The sequence below is a fragment of the Eurosta solidaginis genome, chromosome 5 (genome assembly GCF_040869045.1).
Source record: "Eurosta solidaginis isolate ZX-2024a chromosome 5, ASM4086904v1, whole genome shotgun sequence".
Lineage (NCBI taxonomy): Eukaryota > Metazoa > Arthropoda > Insecta > Diptera > Tephritidae > Eurosta > Eurosta solidaginis.
In genome coordinates this window covers 152,954,980-152,980,494 of record NC_090323.1, presented here as the reverse complement: position 1 = coordinate 152,980,494, position 25,515 = coordinate 152,954,980, and positions in this window count along the sequence as shown.

The following is a 25,515-nucleotide window of genomic DNA, read 5'->3' as shown; positions in this document are numbered from 1 at the left end:
GGCTTCGCATGCACATTTATCAGTTTTGCCAGGTTAATGCAACTAAATCGAATATCACAATGAAAATTACTTTAAAGCTCTCAGCAACAACTTTCATTTGATATCCATATTCACACATTCTAGGGGTATCCGGGTCCAGGTTTTGCCCATATCTTGAGACCCTAGTTACCCAGCGGTATAAAAATTACTCTGTACTAAAGCACTCATCAACAGCTTCAATTTGATACCCATAATGTAAAACCACATCCTAGTGTTACCCTGATGCACGTTTTGGCCTATATCTCGAAACCCTTCACAAATAGGTATGAAAACTACCTTGTACTAAATCACCCATCAACAGCTTTCATTTGTTATCCATATCCTATAAACACATTCTAGGGGTACCCGCGTCCACGTTTTCCCTTATATCTCGAGACCCTAGTTACCCACGGGTACGAAAAATACCCCGTATCAAAGTACTCATAAACAGCTTACATTCGATACCCATAGTGTACAAACATATCCCACGATTACCCAGGTCCACGTTTTGATCTCAAGACCCTATCCAGAACGGGAAAAAAATTAGCCTATGTCTGTCTCCTGATTCTAAGCTACATCTCCACCAATTTTCAGCCAAATATGTTCAACCGTTACTTCCTCTTCAATCACTCTTTATATATTAAAAAAAAAGCGCATCAAAATCCGTTGCGTATTTTTAAAGGTTTAAGCATTCAAAGGGACATAGGGACAGAAAAAGCGACTTTGTTTTATACTATGTAGTGATGTACATCCATACATACCTATAAACCTACGCCCGAAGTTAAATAACGCAGCGAATGCTATATATGTACGTATTATGTGTCGCATCAAGCCTCACTCAAAAGCAATTAGCGCGGACAGTTCACAGCGAACAAGCACACATACGCATTTTTTGATAAAAATGTTACTTTTGTTTAAAAAATTTGGCTGATATAAGAAAGGAACCAAGTATTTTTTTTTGATGCAGATCGAAGGTAAATATTTCAAAGTTTTACTGAAAAGTAGAATTTTTCAAATCCATCCTTCCGTTTATGAGTTATAGCTGTGTAAACAAAAATTTTATAATTTTTTACTACATTTTGGCAATTTGCCACGCCCCTATAATATATACCTTCAAATTATATTAACTGTACCATCTCACGCAGCTAAGCATAACAACAACAACAACGCAGCTAAGCATTCAAATGCAAAAAACCGTTTTAAAATCGGAGCATTCTGTGTGAAGTTATGTGCATACATGGCATTTAGTGACTTTATTTTAAAAGAATTTTGTAATTGAAATTTAAGTAACTTCCCAATAAGCTACAAGCTTGAAACTTGGAATATAGAACCCGATGACAATGCAATAGTAAGAAAAAATGCTGCTAGGTGGCGCAAGGATCGATATATTCACAAAAATCGTATTTGTGGTCCGATTTGGCTCATATTTGGAACAAATATTAAATAAGAGAACAGAAGGAGACCTATGAAAAAAATTGCCGCTAGGTGGCGCAAAGATCGAGATATTCAAAAAAGTCGTATTTGTGGTCCGATTTGTTCATATTTGGAACAAATATTACATACAGTCCGGTAGAAATGATATCAAAATATCTTGGAGTTGGAGGAGGGACAAGCATACGTGGCGCAGAGTCGAGTAAAGTCTTTGGAAGAATTATGTATTGAGGAATTAGATTGTAACAAATTGTCAGGAAAGTCCTTGCAGTAATTAGTCACTAAATGAGCTAAATAGATTGAGAAATAATAGGAAATTTAATAAAGACTAAAAACTTGAAAATAGAATAATTAAAACAAAAGATTTAAGTTAAACTGTTTTATTGAAAACAATACTTACATAAAGTAATAATAATACCAAAAGCTAGAAAATAATTAGGTAGGTCCTAGGTACTAGCCATCACACTCCACATCAATCTAGGTCGTTCATCAGACAATTAAATAACAGTGTTAGACGCGTAAATTCCTATTGATAGTCATATATAAGACCAACTGAACCCTAATCACATTTTTAGAAAGTTCACGCGTCCAACGCTTTTATTTAATTGTCTGATCAACACCCTAGATTGATGAGGAGTGTGATGACTAGTACCTAAGACTTACCTAATTATTTTCTAGCTTTTAGTATTATTATTACTTCATGTAAGTTTGTTTTCAATAAAACCGTTTAATTTAAAAATTTTTTTAAATTATTTTATTTGCCATAAATTCAACTCAGTCATCAAGTTTCATCACTTCGTCGGTCTTTGGTAATGAATATCGCATTTCTTCCATTTTTTTTAATTTTTGATATCGAAAAAGTGGACGTAGTTATTGTTCACTATCGCCCATTTTCAATACCAATATATTCTTTATCCAGATAAGCAGACATATTAAATTTCGTATCGATATCTCAATTTTTGTTTAAGTTATCGCGTTAGCAGATGGACGCAGCGGCATGGCCCATTCTAAATCTTTCCGATTTTGATAAAATTTTGACCAAATCTATGTCATTACGTACTACCGTTATCCAATCAAAGTTAGTTGTCATTGTGAATCAATCTTCTGCATAGACTTCAAAATTCCAAAGTGATTGGATCCCCTGATTTGTAATTGATTATCGCTGTCTCATTCTGTATCTCTTTCTATCACCCGCTGAAGATAGCCGGCCCTATGCGCCGCCATATTGAACACGCTGTCAAAATGCTAAAGAGTAGCCATATGGAACATCCTGTCAGGCAGTTGACAGATAAGATATCACACTTAGTTCGAATTACCAATGTTATTTGTGTTTAAGTCGACGCAGGATGTAAATTGTATGCTACTCCCCTACAGTATATTATTGAAGTCAGACAGAGGCTACACACGTGAACACTTACGCGGTTGCGAGATGTATTCGGGATTATCTTAGCTGCTATTTCGTAATCGTTTAGGAATTATTTTGGTAGGGTTTGGAAAAGTTCGTTAAAGAATACGAAAAGTTAACGGTCTGTTTTAATATTGAATGGTTTTCATCACGTTTTTGGTCACTATCGCATATTATCGTAAAACTATCGGTTGATCGAGGATTATTGAAATGCTTTCAATTTATTATGGAAGGGTCATCAATATCAGAAAAGTGTCGAAAACGTATCGTTTTGTTGTTGAAATAACAACGATTTGTGGTTGAAAAGTTGTCGCTTTGGAATCTAATGGTTATCGTTTTCTTATCGCTTTGTTATGGAAAAAATACCAATCTGTTATCGAAAAGTTATCGTTTTGCTTTTTTCTGCAGAAAATTGTAAGGCATTCCCGCAAAGTAGCACTACGCACTACAGGTTTAAAAATTACCTCCGAATTGGTGCTAATCCAAGGCAGTGCGGGACATTTGGTAGCCACATTTGTGTAAACAGTCTGCGATAGATGTAAGTAGTGTTACGCTGGGAAGTGATATCATTTTTTCAAGTAGATCTTGAAGATCTAAAATTGACTGCGTATAAGATTTTCCCCGGACATGTCTAAAATTGTGGGTTACGGGTAAAACCACTGGCTTTCGTACCTTTGGACCCTTACGAGCCCATAACTTTGTTGTTTATAAGAAGAGATTACCAACTTTTCAACGAAATACATATCAACTAGGAGAATTTAAATAAACTGTGAAAATTTTCCCAATGAACCAATTTTTTCAAATTTTTTTTGGGTTTTATCAACTTTTGTATGCAATAATTTACATATATGCAGGCTGCACCAACTCAAACTTGCATCAGAATTGAAAATAATGTATAGTTTCAATAAGCATTATTTTTTTAAAAAATTCAAATCTGTCTGTGTTAATAAAATTTTCTTGAAAACAAAATTTGAATAAAATATAAAATTGTATCAAAACGACTCAGTAATGTTTACTTGGCAAATATTGTCTATTGTGGCTGTAACTTATTTAGTTCTCAACCGATTATAAGTTTTTTACAAATTTTTTGTGTGTATTTATTCACAAACCACTTAACAAAAAAAATTTGTTGTTGAGTGAATACACACAAATCCACACCTATTCTAAAAAGTGTGTATGTCAACTTAAAAAATGAAGTTTTTTCTATCCAAAACAAGTAAAAAAAAAATAACAAAATTGCCAAGTAAACATCACTGAGTCATTTTGATACAATTTTATATTTTATTCAAATTTTGTTCTCATGACAACTTGAATAACTCTGCCAGGTTTCAACGCATTGCAAAGAAACATTTTTTAAAGTTGCTTTTTTTAATATTCTTTTTTTTCAATTTCGATTAAATTAAAATTTTTACCGAACGGGAACACTTGACTTGAAAGGCCTTATGCATGAAACTGTTTTAATTTTACGATTTCCAATCACATTTTCAATTCTTTTTTACTATGCAACATTCAATCCTTACGCACCCCAAGCTGGAGTTTCCTACATTATTGTCATGATTTTAACTGCCTCTTCTAATAAATTATAAAATCACTTAAATGGCGCTAAAATACTACATTGCCAATATCATAAAAATGCCAACTGTCAGAATAATGCCAAACAAAATTTAAATACATGCAAGCAGTTTTAAATAAACTCGTTAGTGATGTCTACTTTAGAGTATTTTGAAGTACCGTTTTGTCGAAAACGGTTCTAAATTAATCAAGGTCTATCATGAGAGTCCTACCCGGAACTAGATAGGACGAACAGCAGTCCAAACTCTCCGGCCTTTCGGGCGGTACAGCGGTGACTTAAATACACAAATCAAGCCGTTACAATACATAGCTACAGCACCGAAATGAATCATATTTTCGTATAACACAACAACTAGACATGGATTTGGTCGATCGATAATTGCAGGAGTGCGGTTGACATTCCAATCCTAAAGAAAAGGCTTTGAAGAGATTCACAAGGTATAAGCCGTGAAGGGTGGAGCCTCGTGTAGGATTCCAAGACAGTGGGGAAAGCTTTTGACCGCTATTCATCAGGACTCACTCCTTCCGATCACTTGCGGCCAAGTATAATCTTGGCAGCCACTGAATATCCGTTTATTGGTCAGCTAATATAAGAAAGCGATAACTTAGCAAGGCCACTCTGAGCTAATCGGTTTAAGGGGTGGCTGCAAGCGGTGGCCCGTTTTGGGTCAAGCGGCTCGCTATATAAAAATTCCCGCTGTCTCCGATGAGCGCGCTGCGCTATTTACTGATGAAAACCCATGCAAACGTTTAAAGGTTATGATTTGGGCATGCACTTGGAATGTCCGTTCTCTTAATGGGAATGGTCCAGATGCCCGGATGGTAGATGTCCTATTGAAAGCAAATGGCGACATCAACGCCAACCGGAAAATGATTGATTGTCCTTTGCCGAATATAGATCTCGGAACAATCGGAACGACTCAATGTGACTGCCTTGTACCTTCTAGGCCACATCACCCCCTCCATATCCTAGTACATTTTAGCCAGAACCTTGGCTGCAAAAGAAATAGGATTCGTCGCGATTAGGTGATTTACAGAATTGGGTTTTAGAAGCTTTAAATTGTGCTGACATCCCCTTTTAAAGGGTTGCGCTACACAAATCCTGGAACCAGTTAGGTATTTTATATGCCTCTTATGAGTGGTATACTTGTTACAGGTACCTAACCCGCAGGGGTAACTGTCATTCCTTTTTATGAGTTTTTCGGCTCATTTACACTAGTAGCTAACGATTCCTCTTATGAGCCGCTTTCTCCGTTGGAGTTCCTCTCTTCTATACATCACTACTTCATTCATACGTGGAGAGAAATGTACAAGTAAATGCTGTACGTAAAGATGGTTGCAATAATTTTGATATGTGGCAGCCACACATGCGACAATTAGCTAAACAAACGAAAACACATAAAATAATATTAATTTGTAAAACAAACTTTAAATAACCAATAATAGAAAGGAAACTATACAAACTACAACAGCACCAAAAACAAATATAACTACACTGGTGGCACAACAAAGAAACGTAGCAATAAATTGGAAATTGATAATAACAACAAGTCTAAACGGTTGTTGCGACAGCAATCAAAACAGTATAGCTATTATTGCAACAACAATAAAAACAGTAACAATGAATAGTAGCAACAAAAGCAACAATAATAATAATGAAATCACCAACAGTAGATGCCAGAACGAAAAATGTAATGACCATCGACTGCAAACTGCTAACTGCCAATTGGCATCTGCCGACCGCCAACTAAGCTATCCAAACTGCAAGTCTGATCTCATAGACTCGTTGAGGATTTTGGCTAGCGCATGCGGTTAAGCGATGGCGCTGTGCGCATGCGTAATAAGCACCTCTCAAATTGACATCACAATAAAATGTCATGATATGCCCCCATGGGTGTAGCTAAGTTTTTGTGGAGGACGTACTATAATAATAAAAAATCAGCCTTTAATGAAACAACAACTAAACAAAAAAATAGTACGAAATTCTAGTATACGAGCAATAAGCGCCAAGGCGTACTCGTCGGTTGCCAATAAATGAGCTGTGTAGTACTTGTACCTGCCAAAGAAACAAAGCCATCGGCACTCGTTGTTGTTGCTGTTGGCTTTGCTATTATACAGCGCATCATACAGAGCTCAGCTTAGTCAGTCATCGCCAGTCGAAACATTTTAGTTTGCCCTGATTTCGTCTATAAAATGGCTCACGTTACAATTAAATTCAATAAATCGGACACTAATACCAAATCAGAGCAAAAGTAAGCAAAGTGTAGATCAGTTAAGTGCAACGATGCGGACGCTAACCAACACAAGGGCGAAGACGCAAATATTTGGGTATGTATAAGTGTGTAAGATGTTGTACGCCAAAGTATGTGCACAGTGAGTATGTTTTGTAGTTGCAGGGGTATAAAATTTTTTTTTTTTTTTTTAGGAGTACGGTATGTAAATGAAAATATTGGAGAAGCCATAGCACTTCGTTAACTGAAGATGTTCGATCTGCCTGAAAGATTTAAAGTGAGAGAAAGCAAGAGATACAGTGACAGGTTATCAGAATGTTAACTCCTATACCGTTAGAAAAAGCTAACCTCACAGCGTGTCGATGAATCTTACTTCATTAAGGTGATAAGAGAAAAGAATTAGCAGTGGGCAAATGTAAGAGCTCGTAGCAAAAACAAACTACGGCAACTTCTGCAGTAACAGTTGAAAGACTCTTGCTGGTAAATCGTTGGACTAACAAAATTCTTTCTAGATGCTGTTCATCTTGTTAGAGACACCAGATGCTTGTGCAGAGGTGGGAATAATCCAGATATGACTTAAATGCTGATTTGTGGCGAACTATACCAAATATCGGCTTAATCGATAGAAACAAAATATAATTCATAGACCGTCAAAGATCTCCCTTGTGTTTGCATTAGTCTTCTTAGCCTTCCAATCCTTATTATTCGGTTAATGTAGAATCAAGATTTTGGAGATCGATTTTATAAAAAAAGGACGAAGTATCTGAATATGGACTAACGTGAATATCATGAATATGGTCCCAAGTTCAATTGTAGGCACTACCTGATGTAATGGCTCAGACCCGTGTCGTCCACTTAACTATTAAAAATCTTTCTGCTGCCATAAAATTCTCATTAAATATTATGTTGCCATAAGCTGCCTCTAAATCTTCTTACAGCGGAGTACCCGCTCAAGATCAACCTTGAAGACCTATTGTGCCTTTGCCTTACATTTGCTCAGCCTCAACCCTCCTCGAATAAAACTTTCGAATTTTCTCCTTGGCCTGAAGTCCTTAGGGAGTCCGTGTCCAATGCGTGCTAAAATATGTTCTTTAGATAATCTGTGCGATATATATGGCAACCTACACCAGTCTATATCAAAAAGGATACTGCGATGATTCGACAGAAAAAATTTGATTATAGGAACCTCCCAGCTCGTTATTGCAAGACTCTTATAGTCAGTTTCTATTTTCTATTAATGTCAAGATCTTGTTTAAAACCTCCAAATTTTGTTGAGCTCGAATAGAAAAAGGTAGGATTATTACCCTCGTTGCATGCACATATAAAATATAATAGGAAATCCAATCGGGAAATATTAAAAACCTCCTCTCTCAAAAGGATTATAATGTGGTTAGGGGTAATTTTGGCTGTTAATTTATCTCCACCACTCTAATCATCATCATCCCTTGAACGCTCTAACGCCGATGTCGACGATTCCAAATCTCCAAACATATCCATAAGGTTCCAAGAGGAGCTGGCATCTTCGACACCCACCAAGTTACTGCCACCTGGAACTACTGTTGAAAGGAACATTTTTCGCTTGAAAAAACTTCGTGGCTATTCTTCTGCGGTTCTTGTACTTTGAGATGTATCAGTCGTCCCATGGAACATATGGATTTTGCAGCCTCAATCCTCAGCCATTATCTCAAACTGTTGTTCAGAAGCTCATTTTTACACTCAAGTTTGTGCGCTTATGTACTTTCTGGTCTAGTATCTTAGATGTTCAGTTTAATCAATCTGATTTTATTCATTTAGTACTGCATTTTTCTTGATTTACTACTGCATAGTGCTTTGCTCATTTCGTACCTTTCGTTCGTAAATCATTGCGGAAGGTTTTGTTTGGCCTGCCACCGATCACACCGACAAATATGTCTATATTCGATGTTAGAGTGCCTGTAAAAATTAACGACATTAAGATGACGAGGCCCGACGCGCAGTGTTCTATGGCTTTTTGTATCTCGTTAGGCCTGTCAGTGGTTCTAGTGGTGAAATTTCGTTACTGTCTTTAGCACATCTTTGGTATAGGTTCCAATAAATGATTGTCGTTTAAACATAAATGATATAACCAGCATGTTTTTAGATTGTCTACTAGAGAGATAGTAGTTTAGGGGATATGAGATGTGATTTTTTTGAAAAACTGTTACATCATTTATCTCACAGTACGGCTCAACATGCATAGCTGCTTTCCTCTTGATGACTTTTATAATGTGTGCGTTTATTGAATATGCTGTGGAAAGTAACTATTCTTTCAAACTAATTTTAACTAAGTTTAAATAAATTTCTTGCAAAGAAATTTGATTATACGACAAGAAGTGTCGAAATTCACCACAGTGCAGCGGCTATGCCGATGAGTGAGCGGCTAGTTGGTGGCGTGCGTGCGTGATTTTATCGCCACAATTGGCGAACTTCATCTGTCCAAGTTCTCTTAAACTATACAAACACGAAAGCAAAAAAACAACAACTGTATCTGAAAACAACAACAGCAACTGAATTGTACGTATTCCCACTTACGTACAAATGAAACATTGATGCGAACGCCAATGAAGATGATGATGCCTTCAATGATGTTGCCAATTGCTCTACGAAGCAGCCGTACAACAATTCGTTTTATGAAACAAACAACTACATACTACTAGGGGCAAGTACTATAACTTAGCAACAACAAACAAGCCATCGTCATACCACTTGATGCCAAAGCGCCTGCATTATGTGATAAAATATAAAATTTTATTACAATTTAATTCACAATAATTGTGGCCTGCCAATTTTTATTTTCATTCATATTATTTATTTGCTGCACCAACCAAGGGTTAAGGTGTTAAACAACTAAGAAATAATACTTTGTTGCAAATGAGTAAAAATCAAGTGCGATGAGTTGTAGGAAATTAAAACAGGGCAAATAGCAAAAAGGAAATGGGCTGATGCGAATTGTTGAATCTATGCTTTGGTTTGAGGAATTGTGCTACACATTTACACAAACCGCTTGTGTGATAATAAAAATTAAATGCGAATATTGTGGCAAGTGCGCTGTTAATTCCTAAATTCACATGAAACAAGTAAAGGTGTCTAAGTTCGGATGTAACCGAACATTATATATTCAGCGTGAGCTTCAATTGTACATTTCATTTCAGATAAATTACTTTTCTACTTTTTTCAAATGTTTATCAAGAGTCTCAATATCAGTCCACACGTAAAATTTCAACATTCTAGGTGTATTATTTACTAAATAATCAGGTTTTGTGTGTCTTTCAAAACGTTATATATATAAAAAGTGGGCGTGGCTATAATCCGATTTCGCTCATTTTCAATACCAATCTATTCTGGGTCCAGATAAGCTCGTATATCAAATTTGGTGAAGATATCTCATTATTTACTCAAGTTTACGTGTTAACGGACAGACGGACGGACGGACGGACATGGATAAGTCAAATTTTTTTCCGACACTTATGATTTTGATATATGGAAGTCTATATCTATCCCGATTTCTTTATACCTGTACAACCAACCGTTATTCAATTAAATTCAATATACTCTGTGTGCAGAGCACGCTGAGTATAATAAAAAAATGCAACGCACGATACACCTCCGAAGAGATTTAGCCCGAGCTTCTTTTTCAATTTGCGTTGAACTCTTTTTAATTTTTCATACAAATTGGCGGGACAGGACCGACTCTGAACGGCATCTGCAAGGCAGATGAGTTTTCATGGAGAAGCTTTTCATGGCAGAAATACACTCGGAGCGTTTGCGAAATCACTTCCGATAGGAGACCCAGATTGGAAAAACTTGGTTGTAATTGAAACAACTTTATTCTAAATATTTTATGTTATTTTGGAGTAGGAGTTAACCCAGGGCCCAAATCATGCGTATAGGAACATGGTCATGGGAATGAATCATGCGATAATCTGATGACCTCTTCAAGTAAATTTTCATAAATATACTATATCACTACATACCATAAAGTAATGCGATGATATGATATCATCAAGTGATCTCAAATTATTTATAATATATATAATCACACTGTCTTGACCCAAACATATCTACTAGTGATAGAGATGGCTCCACTGTTCAATGCCAGGAATGAATCAATAACAAGATCTCATTAAGTAATGCAATTATATGATGTCGTTCAGTGATCTCACGTTAATTAGCATACAATCAGGGGCGTAGCGACGGGGGAGGAGGGCTCCCCTTGCCTCAGGGTTGTGATTATTTGATTTTTACAATTCAAATATTTGACGTTTTTATGTCTATGTTAATAAATTTCTTTAGAATTCTGCTACGTATTTACTTTGTTGGTAATATTATATTTTTAATATGCAAGCATATGTATATACGAAGTGAACACTTATATTTTAATCATATTCTGTTTCATAATAATTCTGCAATGAAAAGATAGCGTGACTTCTTCAACGGCATATCAGTTGTTGAAAGGTATAAAATCTGCAGAACTTCAAACTTCAATTGTTGTCAGCACCGCTATTTTAATACTCTGCCGTTGAATCAGCAGCTTCAAAAAAAGAATATCGAAATGAAAAAAGCCATACGACTTTGCGATTCACGAAGAGCTCAAAGATATGCGTAGATCAGCTAGCGAGAAGTTCAAAAATATGTACCAGACAGTTAAATTAGTATGCTCTTCTAATGAAATCCTTATTATTTTGCCTAGAAAAAGTGCTCAAACAAACGCGGAGGATCACTAACGTATACAAATTTTCATCCCATTTCTAGACTCAGCAATTCAGAATTTGGAATTACAAAATTTTTGAATCACAAAGAACTTCTGATGTCTTTTGACGCATTGCTTTCAAATGATGTCAACGACGTTCAAGTAAAAAATTTAATTTCTCGATATGCAAAAGTTTTGCATTGTCGTGGTAATGAAAATATTGGCATGTCTGAAATAAAACTTTGAACGCCTTCTGAAATATCTTTATGCCAAAAATTAGAAAAAAGCTGGAACGCTCACGATTTGTTGGAGGTAAGTTGGTACATTAACAACACAGTCCGGTGCTACACGGAAAAAACACTAATGTGTTTTTTACTTTTAAAAAAATGTAACATTCAGTTTATTTTTTCATGCAAACTTCAAATTATTTTGAATGTGACATATACATTGAAAAAAAAAACATTCAAAGTTTACATTATTTTTCCTGTAAATCTAGCATCTTTTTGATGCAAATTTTAAATTTAAAGAATGTTAAATTTACAGCATTTTTTGAAGTAGACATTTCCTATTTTGAAATATAATGCAAATTTGACATTATTTTCCATGAGGAAAACACATTATTATAACGTAATATCTACATTTTTTTTTATGTCAAAAACGCATTTAAAAAATGTAAAATTCAAATTATTTGATAAATGAAAAAATAATGTTTTTTTCACATTTTAAAATGTAAAAAACATATTAGTTTTTTACGTGTAGATATGACTTTTTTAAATAAAATTTTTTCTATTCGATCAATTTTTTTCTTTTGAATTTTATATACGTATACGTAAGACCTCATGCATAGGCTCAAAAGGCATGAATTCTACTTATTCCTGAAGAAGGTGCTTCGGTTTTTTTTTTATCAATTTATCTATGATTAATATTACAGGAATGCGATTCTATCGCTTTCCCTAATGTTCACATGTTGTTGAAAATCTTGTGTACGCTTCCAGTAACAACGGCAACGAACGAGAGAACTTTTTCAATTCTTAGGCTGATTAAAAACTATTTGAGAAATACGATGAGTGAAAATCGATTGAATGGCTGTGCATCACTAAGCATCCACCGTGATCAAATTGTTACCGTTGATGAAGTTTTAGATGAAATGGCAAAGAAAATCCGACGCATGCGCTTGAGTTTGAAACGTAAATTTTTCATATCATATTCTAAATACACGTACAACATTTTTTTTAATTTATTTAACTGAAAAAAAAATTTTTTTTGGTTGACCCCCCAAGGCAATTTTCTGGCTACGCCCCGCATACAATCAAATGGTCCTTCCTGATCATGTGATCATGCGTAAAATAACATGACTACCACTGATAAGAGTAGTTCAATTGTTCAATAGCAGGAATGAACTGTGCGATCATCTGATGATCTCATCAAGTTATCTTCCACTTACAATTTTCCATTAATATGGTATATCACTACACCTCATAAAGTATTGAGATGATACCATTTCATCACGTAGTCTCAAATTATTTTGACTCAAACAATTGTTGATACCACTGTTCAATGCCAGGATGAATTATAACATCAGCTGATGATCTCAAGTCTTCCATATATACATTTTCCATCAATATGTGATAAGGATGGTACCACTGTAATGAATCATATAATCATGTGATGATGTCATCAATTTATCTTGAATTTATAAATTTAAATACGTATTTAATCACGAAATTGGATAATGTAATGAAATGATATGATGTCATTAAGTGATCTGACATTATTTATCATATAATTGCATGGTCCTGATTTGAAAAATATTGACTTGTGATAAGGGTGGCTCCACTGTATATGCCATACGAGTAATGAATCATGATCAAAATCATCTAACGATCTCATCATTTTATCTAAGTTTATCACGAGATCCCATTAAGTAATGCAATGATATGATATTATAAAATCATATCACCTTTTTTTTTAAATAATCATATGGTCGTGACTCACAGAATCGGGATATTACTGTGAACATGGCTATAAGCTTATCTGCTTATATGGTTATACTTTGAACACAATTTACAAAAACATAATACGCCACAGCCAAATAACTTTTAAGCAGTTCGCCATATATCTACTAGTGATTCATGTATCACCATCATCAGACGATATGTGTTACTACACGGTCACAAGGTTCTATCTCAAACGACATGATGCCACCAAGGGATCTCACATTAATCATCACAAACCGGCATTTTACTGACTGAAAGAATTGGGGTATTCAATAAACCATGCTAATCAGCTTATCTGCTTGTGTGGTTATACTTCTAGCATACTTACCGAAAACCAGAGACAAATAATTTATAAGCAGATAAGTTTATAATTAGGTAAGTAACATGAAATTCCAAAATATCTACTAAATCAAAGCATCCTCATATAGAATGAGTTTAACCTAGCGTCTCGTCGAGTATTTGAAAATCATATGTTCACGTCGAGATTTATATTATCAAAATTAACATCTGAATCTTTTTATTATTATATCACAGAATCACATTATATTCATAGCATCTCACGTCACCTGATGATATCATTACAGAGAATACAAGCACTAGTCAACCAAATATCTGATGTTTTTATACTCAGTTGAGCAGAGCTCACAGAGTATATTAACTTTGATTGGATAACGGTTGGTTGTACAGGCATAAAGGAATCGAGAGATAGAGACTTCCATATATCAAAATCATCAGTATCGAAAAAAAATTTGATTGGGCCATGTCCGTCCGTCCGCCCGTTAACTCGATAACTTGAGTAAATTTTGAGGTATCTTGATGAAATTTGGTATGTAGGTTTCTGGGCGCTCAACTCAGACCGCTGTTTAAAACGAACGACATCGGACTATAACCACGCCCACTTTTTCGATTTCGAAAAATTCGAAAAACAGAAAAAATGCGATAATTCATTGTCAAAGAAGGATAAAGCGATGAAACTTGGTAGGTGGGTTTACGTTATGACGCAGAATAGAAAAGTGGTAAGTTTTTGGACAATGGGCGTGGCACCGCCCACTTTTAAAAGAAGGTATTTTAAAAGTTTTGCAAGCTGTAATTTGCCAGTCGTTGAATATATCATTATTAAATTTAGCAGGAACGTTACCAATATTACTATATATGTTCTAAATAAAAATGAGTAAAATCGGATGAAGAACACGCCCACTTTTAAAAAAAAAATTTTTTTTAAGTCAAATTTTAACAAAAAATTCAATATCTTTACTGTATATAAGTAAATTATGTCAACATTCAACTCAAGTAATGATGTGGTGTAACAAAATATAAAAATATAAGAAAATTTCAAAATGGGCATGGCTCCGCCCATTTTCATTTAGCTTGTCTAGAATACTTTTAATGCCATAAGTCGAACAAAAATTTACCAATCCTTCTGAAATTTGGTAGTGGAATAGATTCTGTGACGGTAACTGTTTTCTGTGAAAATGGGCGAAATCGGTTCAAGCCACACCCAGTTTTTAAACACAGTCCGCCGTCTGTCTTTCCGCTCGGCCGTTAACACGATAACTTGAGCAAAAAACGATATATCTTTACTAAACTTATTCCACGTACTTATCTGAACTCACTTTATCTTGGTATAAAAAATGGCCAAAATCCGACTATAACTACGCCCAGTTTTCGATATCGAAAATTACGAAAAATGAAAAAAATTCCATAATTCTATACCAAATACGAAAAAAAGGATGAAACATGGTAATTTGATTAGTTTATTGACGCAAAATATAACTTTAGAAAAAACTTTGTAAAATGGGTGTGACACCTACCATATTAAGTAGAAGAAAATGAAAAAGTTCTGCAGGGCGAAATCAACAGCCCTTGGCATCTTGGCAGGAATACTGTTCGTGGTATTGCATATATAAATAAATTAGCAGTACCCGACAGATGATTTTCTGGATCACCCTGGTCTACATTTTGGTCGATATTGCGAAACCGCCCCCACATATACATCTAAGGGCCACTCGCTTTTAAAACCCTCATTAATACCTTTAATTTGATACCCATATCGCAAAAACACATTATAGAGTCACACCTGGTCCACCTTTATGGCGATATATGGAAAAGGCGTCCACATATAGAACTAAGGCCCACTCCATTTTAAAACACTCATTAACACCATTCATTTTATACCCATATCGTACAAACATATTCTAGAGTCACCCCTGGCCCACCTTCATGGCGATATCTCGAAAAGACGTCCACCTATAGAACTAAGGATCTCTCCCTTTTAAAATACTCATTACCACCTTTCATTCGATACCCATATCGTACAAACACATTCTAGAGTCACCCCTGGCCCACCTTAATGGCGATATCTCGAAAAGGCGTCCACCTACATTCCTAAGGCTCACTCCCTCTTAAAGTGATCAGTAACACCTTTCATTTGATACCCATATCGTACAAATATTCTAGAGTCACCCTTGGTCCACCTTTATGGCGATATCTCGAAAAGGCGTCCACCTATAGAACTAAGGCCCACGCCCTTTTAAAATACTCATTAACACCTTTCGTTTGATACCCATATCCTACAAACAAATTCTAGAGTCATCCCTGGTCCACCGTTATGGCGATATCCCTAAATGGCGTCCACCTATAGAACTATGACCCACTTCCTCTTAAAATACTCTTTAATACCTTCCATTGACACACATGTCATACAAACACATTCCTGGGTTTCCCTCGTTTCATTTTCCTACATGGTGATTTCCCTTATTTTGTCTCCACAGCTCTCAACTGAGTATGTAATGTTCGGTTACACCCGAACTTAGCCTTCCTTACTTGTTCATAAATAATATTACCTTTATCATAATACATAGTGTTAGCAACGAGCCCTAACCGCAAGAAAGATTTAAGTGAGGAAGAGACAATTTTACAGAAAGCGAATTTTTATTATTAAAACAATTAATAAATTTATATCTTTTGTCACTTAGGGCCTATTTACTTTAAGCACGGATTCTTAAATATGATAGGTAATCGACTACAATAAAAATATAATACCGAGAACTTTGCCGCACGTATTTTTGCTAGTTAAGTCATTCACATGGGGTGTAATGTTGAGAGGTTTCATCATATGATAATCAAATGTTGATTAAATGATCGGTCATATTTCACCAGATTTCAAAAAGTGTCATTCATTTCACATGAATAAGTCAGCTGAATACCATATGACAAAGTTTTATATACATACATATATACTGCGTAGAGAAAACAAAAGGAATTAAAAGTATACTATCACAGACAAAAATGTGATTAGGACAAATTCAACATTGGCATAGTACATCTTGAGTGCCACTCAACAACAGCACATATTTGTATATTCAAATGTGCTTTTAAAACTGAAAACTTCGTCGTAACGACCTCCACCTCATTGACCGAAGAGATCGCTTCAAGCCAAGAAGAATATCACAACTTGACTTTTTATTTCATCCACTGCCTACACGTACATACTAGAAAAAGCGTCCTAGTCATACGCGAACGTGCTATTTTTAATTGTTTTTCGCCTGCGGGACACGACAAACTGTGCGAGCGAGCGGCAGACAAATGACATATGTAGAAGGTGGACGGATAGATAGAACAACAAATATGCATCAACTACCTACTTGCAAGAAAGTGGAAAACAGCAAATAAATTAACAAAAAAGAGGGAAGAGGCAAGGCTCTGACAAACAATCAGAAAAATGTTTTGTGTACTGTGGCAACAGCTTAGATGAGTAGCTCTGTAGCAGACAGGCAGAAGTGTTGCGATGTGATGTTTATCTGGCTGGGTTTGAACTATTCACAGATTAGCTATATGTTTTTGTAAAATATTTGACGTGTTTATGCAAACATGTATGTTAGCGGGTGAGCTTAGTTGCGATGGAATCGTGTCATTTTGATGACTTGCGCGTGCAACGAGTTTCACGCGTTTTAAACTAAGATAACAGATAGAAAATGTGTTGCGATGCGCTCATAAATATATATATGTGAGTGAGGAAATGCAGACACAAATGGAATTTTTTTATGCACACTTAAAAAGCAGATTGTACTAACATATTAGCAACTGGAGGTGTACATATATATATATATTTTTTTTTTTGTTCATTACTTCCCCGTCTGCCAAATACTGAAGTTTAGCTTGAAAAGATATAGTTTTGAAGCCTGTCGGCTGAAGTCGACTTTCTCTTGGGGCTTTTAAAATAAAGTCTTTACAACCTTACGTTCTCGCTTATGAAAGTTCACATGGATTAAAAGAGTCAGTTTGGCCACAAAATCCCCAAAATAGTCTCAAAATCCATCCCGAATTTACCCTGAAGTAGTCCTCATATTACTCCGGGAGGATACTGAAATAGTCACCAATATCACCTCGAAATGACCACCAATTTACCTTGAAGTGACGAGGTAACACCATCAGCTCATCAATTTTGGTTTCAAACAGGGAGACCTCTATCGTGCGATTTCTTTAATATGATGGTGGGGAAAATAATACTAGCTGCAGAGCTTAACCGCTCTGGAACAATATTAAATAAAAGCTTGTTCTTACTGGCGCTTTTAACAATAAATACTACTTTGGACTAGGTAGACAATTGGGAAGTAAAGTCCTCTCTCGGCTAACGAAAATCAAGATCCACAAGTCTCGTACCCGTCCTGCTATATGCTGCAGAAGCATTGATCATGAGAACAACAAATGAAGCGGGACTTGGAGAGTTCTTCGAACGATCTACGCATTGGCGATTGCAAGTATCGAAAAGGATTCAACGATGAGCTGTAATAGCTTTACGCAGACATGAACATAGTCCGGCAAATTAAAACACAGCGGCTACGTAGGCTATGCCATGTTATGCGAATCCAAAATAATGCTCCGGCTTAGAAAGTATTTTTTATCGAAACCCGCCTGTCGAAGCAGAGGAAGAGGGTGACTTCCACTCCACTGGAAGAACCAGGTGGAAAATGCCTTATATTTCCTTGGTGTAACCAATTAGTGCCAGTCAACCGAACAAAGAAGCAACTGGCGCGCCAGTTAACCCCTAAGTAATCCGTAAATGATCTCGAAAAATTCCCAAACTGATTTCGAAAAAACCATGAAGTAGTTCCTAATTCCATACCCCTGTGGCTCCGAATTTACTTGGGATTTCACCCCGAAATATTCCCTAAAGTATTCCAGAAATTAGAACTGTCCGAGTCAATCGACAACGAGCAAGTATATGATTTTAGCTATAACATCACAAAGTATTCTTTTTGTAAAATAATTTTGACGGCGTTTTTTCCAATGCAGCCGTGGGTAATGCGTTCACTCTTTCCTGTGGTCACAAAATTCAGCCTCTTCTGCGAAGAATAGCAGTCCGATGCAGTTATATACCACCGTCGTTTCGCATCTGGGTATATACTCAAGACAGGCTTGGATCTGAATTCACTGCAAAAGAAAGCAATGGGAGCCCGCGTGTGGGCTGTTAGGCTAAGTCTGTACCCACATCGAATAGACCCGTACTACATTCCAAACTAATTGTGGTCTAATCCCTCTATATCCATGCCCCTGTTTGTCTGTTATACATACATATATGATGAACACATGGCGATCCCACCGACCAACTTCTGCGTTTAGGACATTTTAAGGCAAAGTGGGAATTTGGTGCCAAATACGGATATACACCTGAAGGCATTTATTTGTATGTTATCTTAAGTTAGTATGCGTGATACAGATGTTTCTATCTCAGTACCTAGTACTTTGGGTGCGCGATGATAACCAAAAACACACATTACTTTTTACATTATTTTTTGCGCTCTTCAGTTGTAGGATGAGCATGCGAACAGGATGAGTTATGTATTTTTGTTGGCATGGGAATATTTATCATCAACACGACAGAGCGCAGAAATTCAAACAAATATGAATAATTGTGGCACAAAAATGAAGAAATATAGATGCAAAAAAACTTGCACATCCTCTAAGTTTATATCCGCAGTGCCATGCGCCCTCACCGCCACCACCAACACTCTCATATTCACCATGTATTTTTACGAGCGCTCGCTGTGATTGTTTTTTTTTCTTTGGGTCGTTGCGCATGCGCATTTATGCCTTTATGCTGTGTGTTTGCGCACGTCTTAACCTTTGGTGCGCATGTCCGCTCATCATTAGCATAAGTAAATCTTACTGAAATCTTAAAATTGATTTGTCGACTTTACAATTTCATTATGCGTGAGTTTGTTTGCATATGTGTATGCAATTGTATGTGTGTGTGTGTTAATGCTTATATGCGTGTATTTGCCTCTACAAATCTTGAGCGTTGCCTCATTCATCATTTGTTTGCGTTGTTGGCGGCACATGCTTTTTGTCAAAACTCAAAAGCGAATGCTGTGAATATCGGCGGAAGGTAAGTAAATTTGCTGACATTAAGCGATAATGCGTCCAGCATATTTATATTGCAAATGCAACAACAATTGCTATAAAAAGTTTAAAATCCGTATATCATATCAGGCATAACTATACAGGGTGAGCTAAAAGTAGTTAAACTACTGCATATTTCGATAACTAAGCCGATAACTTGGATGAGTTATCGATTTTTATTGACGAATTTTAGTTTGTTATCGAAAAACTATCGATTTATTGTTGAAAATTTACCGATAATTTATCGACCATTATCGAAATTTTATCAAAAACTGATTGACTTGTTATCAGAGTGTATACAATACAATATGCGTCTTATCGAAAGTTATCAATTTGTTACCAAAAACCATTGATTTGCTTATCAAAAATAATTATCTGTTATAGTTATCGATTAACTATCGGAAAGTGATCGATTGGCTATCGAGAAGTAATGGACATGTTCTCCAAAAGATTTGTTATTGAGCAGCTATGTATTTTTAATCGCAGTGTTACCAATTTATTATGGGATTTTTATCCGGATCCCTGAAGTATCCAATCTAGACAGGCTATCATGAAGTGAATGGATGATTCGGACTTGTCACCCTCCATATGAGCAAAAGGACTTATTGTGGATGTATAGGGACAACGCGTGTATTACTTCTTGGAGAGAGCTGTGTTAAAGCAGCCCAAGAAGATTTATTGAGCTCCTTGTGTCAGCATTGGATCGCAAGATTTCGCCATGTTAAAATGTGTAGTGTCAGCAAATCATTTGCTAAATTAAAGTCTGACCATTGAAGAAGGGACGGGAAATCTTCCAAAGTGCACATTACTTCCGGTTAGCAAGTAGCTTTTCCAACCGTATCATAAGTGTGAAAGTTACCTAGGACTACAATGTGCCTTGGAATGTAAAGTTAGTTTAGATACTGAAATATCACGTTATCGAGGCTCGATGTTCAAATCAATATGGAAACGATTAAAACAATCTATTCGAACTAAGCGCAATTGGGAACTGCATCAGGGACTACATAGGAAATCATAATAGCTTCACTTTTTAAGCGAAGTCGGAACTCAGACCATTTGTTATTGCCCATGGAAAGAGCTGTCAAGAAACAATTTTCTAGAATGTCATACGAACAAATCAACTTTCCATTTATTTACCACTCCTACTCCTTTCTGCACTCCCAATTTATATCTTTTTCTCTCTGTTGTTCAATCTCGATTTATAAAAGTGTTAACAGCTTACTATCGATACATAATCTATTTCTTATTGAAGGAATAAGGGCGTGCTATCGATTTAAGGTGTTACGTGTTTCCATCGGTCTGCATTCGACGAGATATAGGAAAGTTATCGGTTATATAAGGTCACCAATGTGTTAACGATTTTCTATCGACGAATGATCAAAAAAATATCGATTACTTATCGTAAAGTTATGATAATGTTATCAAGAATTAATTACCGAAAGAATATCGAATTGTTATCGCATTCTTACCAATTCATTATTTATTATTGTTATATTTTTTAGAAAAATTATCGATTTTCCACCGATGCAATGTAGAAAAGTTATGGATTTGTTACTAATTTACTATTAGGAAATTATCGATTATTTACCTAAGAGTTATCTATTTTCTATAGTACACATCGATTTATTGCTGGTGTGCTAGAAATTCGTATCAGCGTATTATCGGTTTATCGAAAATTTATTTATATGTTGTCAAGAATTTATCGATTTATTATCGAAAGAATATCGGTTTCTTATAGGAGTGCCCCCATCATTGGCATGTTATCGATTAGTAATGGAATAATTATAGATTGGTCTCCAATAATTTTTATATTTTTTCGAGAAGTTATCGATTCATTATCGAAATGGTAGCCATTTGTTATCGAGAAGTTATCTATTATTTTCCCAAGAGTTATCGATTTCTAGACGTAAACTTATCGATTTGTTGCAGGACTGTTACCCATTTGCTATCAGCGTATCGCTTAGTTTTCGATGACTGATCGAATTTTCATGAAAGAGGTGCCGATAAAACTTTTATACAAAATGATACATCTGTAAACAATCGATAACAAGCCGATAAGAAACCAAGAAGAAGCTTATAACTCGGCGATAACAAAATAGTAACTCTACGATAATTTTGCTTTCGATAATAAGCCGATAATAAGACAATAACGCCTCGCAATCGTTTGTTACTATTAAGAAGGTGGTAAAGCTAGTAGGCCAAAATAATTTTTTTTGGTAATGTAATCTCTATTGTAGCGTAAGTCCTACTACTGGGGGAGCTCTAGTTAATTTGCACCTAATGCACACACACTTCACGAGTACTTGGTTCGGTCTTGGGCGGTTTGAAAGTGAGCTAACGAGAAACGACTTTGAAGGCTTAAATAAAGGTCAAAGCAAATACCTTTCTATGCTAAAAACTTTAATTAATTGGCAATATTTTAGTCGTCTTGGTAACTGGACCAAAGCCATAATCTTTTATGGACGGTTTGTAAAAACTACAATCGGTATAACATTAAAATGTATATTAATCATAATAACATCTCTAGGAAACAATTCATGAGCAATACTTAATAATGAATAAAGTTAAAAAAAAAAATAAATGTAAGGCGCGATAACCTCCGAAGAGATCTAAGGCCGAGCTTCTCTTCCAATTTGCGTCGTGCTCCTCTTGATTTTCCCTACAAATTGGCCGGACGGGACCTACATCTTTTATGCCGACTCCGAACGGCATCTGCAAGGCAGGTGGGTTTTCACTGAGAGCTTTTCATGGCAGAAATACACCCGGAGCGCTTGCCAAACACTGCCGAGGGGCGACCCCGCTTAGAAAAATTTTCTTCTAATTGAAAAACCTTATTTCTAAAATTTTGATGTTGCTTTGCCCGGGGTGCGAACCCAGGGCATACGGTGTGATAGGCGGAGCACGCTACCATCACACCACGGTGGCCGCCAGATGGAAACTATAGTGGCAGATAATTTTTGTAGGAACAGGTTTTGTGACTCGACTATAGAAGGTTATGACTGAAGTGTTATTAATACCATGTGCCTCTAGCCTCACGCTAACTCACTGCAAATTTCATCTTCCGCATTGTTTACCATCTCTTAAGCTGCAGGCATTGGAGCGTTATCGGTAACCTTATAACAGCTGATTCGACCAACCTTATGGGAATCAATGTAATCGATTATTGGTGCCATATCGTAACGCTAAGGTCGTAGCCGTATCGTAGTCAAACAATTGGTTTTTGGTTTTTCGCCATATCCATAACCTAAAAATATTTGAGTTGGCGAATTTAATAACTTTTTGTAGATTTTATTCATTGTTTTGGATACGTTATGACTAAGAGACTTATTTTTTGTGGAATATGTTTGCGATTTTTTGCGTTTTCTTCATTTTTATGAAATTTTCACGATTTGTAGGTTAAGGCACTATTAATCGATAACAATATATCGTATAGGGTTACGTTAGGGAAACGACTACAGCGATACGACAAACGGCACCAATGGCTCCACTTTTATTCCGTCTTGCTGCAAATACAAGCAACTAAATTATTTAGATACCGACATAACATTTTCAATATTCCTTTTTTTACCTCTTCTTCTTATTTATTTAGTAATTTCTGCCAACTGCCATCTTTTTCTTCCGGTTAACTTTGCGTACAAGTGCGTTGCACTGCATAATTTTATTGCTTATTTGTTGTTGTCTATAGCCGTTGGCATATAACAATCTAACGGTGTTTGTGCAACAATTCAATATTGTTGCAGCGCGCTCATGGCACATGTGCTACATCATCGTCGCCAACTTTTAGCCAAAGTTTATTGAATGACTGAAACAGTCACCGCTTAAGCGTTATGCAATGGTCGGCTACCAATCATTTTAATATCTGTGTGTATGTGCAGACATACATACATGTTTGGTGATGCTGCTAGATATCTTCATTGTCACATATGCATAAGCCATATGAATATAAGTAAGGTCTAAAATCTGTAATGATTTACATCCGCAGCATTGCTTAAAAGATAAATCTCTGATCCGGGCTTAAAGACACAGTTAAGTGTCATCTAACATAAAAAACTGAATATTTTCTACTTCCGGAGGCTGGTATCAAACTAGTCTTTTGAGAATGTTTGTACTACTTTCTCTACGATAAGTTGCCTGTATACGGAGATGGTCGATGCATGAAATTTTTTATATAACGGCTGTGGGATGAAGGATCGTATTTCAGAAATTTATGAGGACCTCACGTTGACTGAAAAATCAACCCCTTTCTCATCAAATAAATTCGTCCTCTTGGGCAGATGCTGTAAGCATTTTAGGACTGCTTCTGCATGTGATAGCTACGTCACTTCTAATGGCTTGATGTCTTAGCCTTGCGAGCGCAGTAAACGAAGCCAAAACGTGCTCGATCATTTCCTCCTGCAAACCGCACTTCCTACATCAACTATTTTGACGAGGCTTTATTTGAAATCATGTGACGCCAGAAGGTAGTTTCTAGTGAGAATATCCATCATGAGCCTACCGTCCTTTCTTTTTAGTGATATGAGTGACATTGTTAGTCTGCGGTTAAGAGACCTACACATCATCTTCGACACGCTTGGTCGACCATATGCAACTCTCGCCTTCTTTAAATCTCACACAATCTGATTGGGACGTCTACGGCACAAACTTTGATCGATGCTCTGTTTTCTTTTTCTAGCTCATCTGCTTTTTCATTGCTATCTATTCTTATATCATCGTGAACGCAATATGTGTTGATGTATATTTATCCCTATCCCGATTCTTTCTAGAGATCACTATAGTCTACCGCACTTTTGAATTTATGCTAAGCGAGATTATTTCCTTAATTTCTGTTTGGTTGACAATATAAAAGCAGACGCGACTGCAGTTTAAGCTATTTCTTCCAATTTTCTTCCTATCTTCTTCCAGTTTTCTCTGGCACATTACCAACTGATCACAGTATACCGCTGACCCTACTTCTTCCATTAACTCCATCGGAGTACACATGTACCACCACTTTGTGCCAACCTTGCACCTCTATCGTGGCTTTAAAAGCCCCATTGAAGCATAGTTACGGGACCAGGAAGAGTGTTCGTCCTTTTTTATAAAGCTTTACTACTTTGGCCGTATGATTTGCATTGAGTGTCGTTGCAGCACTTAACGCTAAGTTCTTCGTCTACGTAGGTTCCTTTTTGTGTGGCTGTCCCCCAAACAAGGACTCGATAGGATGAGAAAAGGGATGATAAGTTCCAAGTGCAGTGTGTTTTTACTTGCATAAAGTGACACCGAAGATCTTTTAAGTCTTTCATCACGTTGAGCTTTCAGGAAATTTTCATACATCCAGTTCGGGACCTCAAAACACCATATCCGTTTTATCTGCATTGGCGGCTAGCCCTACACCGGAAGCCCAATATATATTTCGAAGCGCCCGAACCATCAAAGAGCTTATTGTTAAAGTGTTCCTCGTCGAACCTGCTGAGCAGTTGATTGATAACGAAATTCCACGCCCTGCGGTGTGCTCTTGTGCCACTGATTTTGTAGCCATTAAAACCATTCATTATCGCCCATTCAGAGACGGTATTGAAAGCCTTGGCAATCTCCAAGAATACTGCTAAGGTGTACTACTAAACTAACTCAAGGCGTACTCCGTTTATTTCAAGCCTTTATCTATGCTTATAACACCCAATGTAGTGACAAATCTACCAACTTGCCTTTACAATACACATGTTTTCTTGAGGAGAATAGTTTTCGTCCATGTTGAACTTTATATACACATCC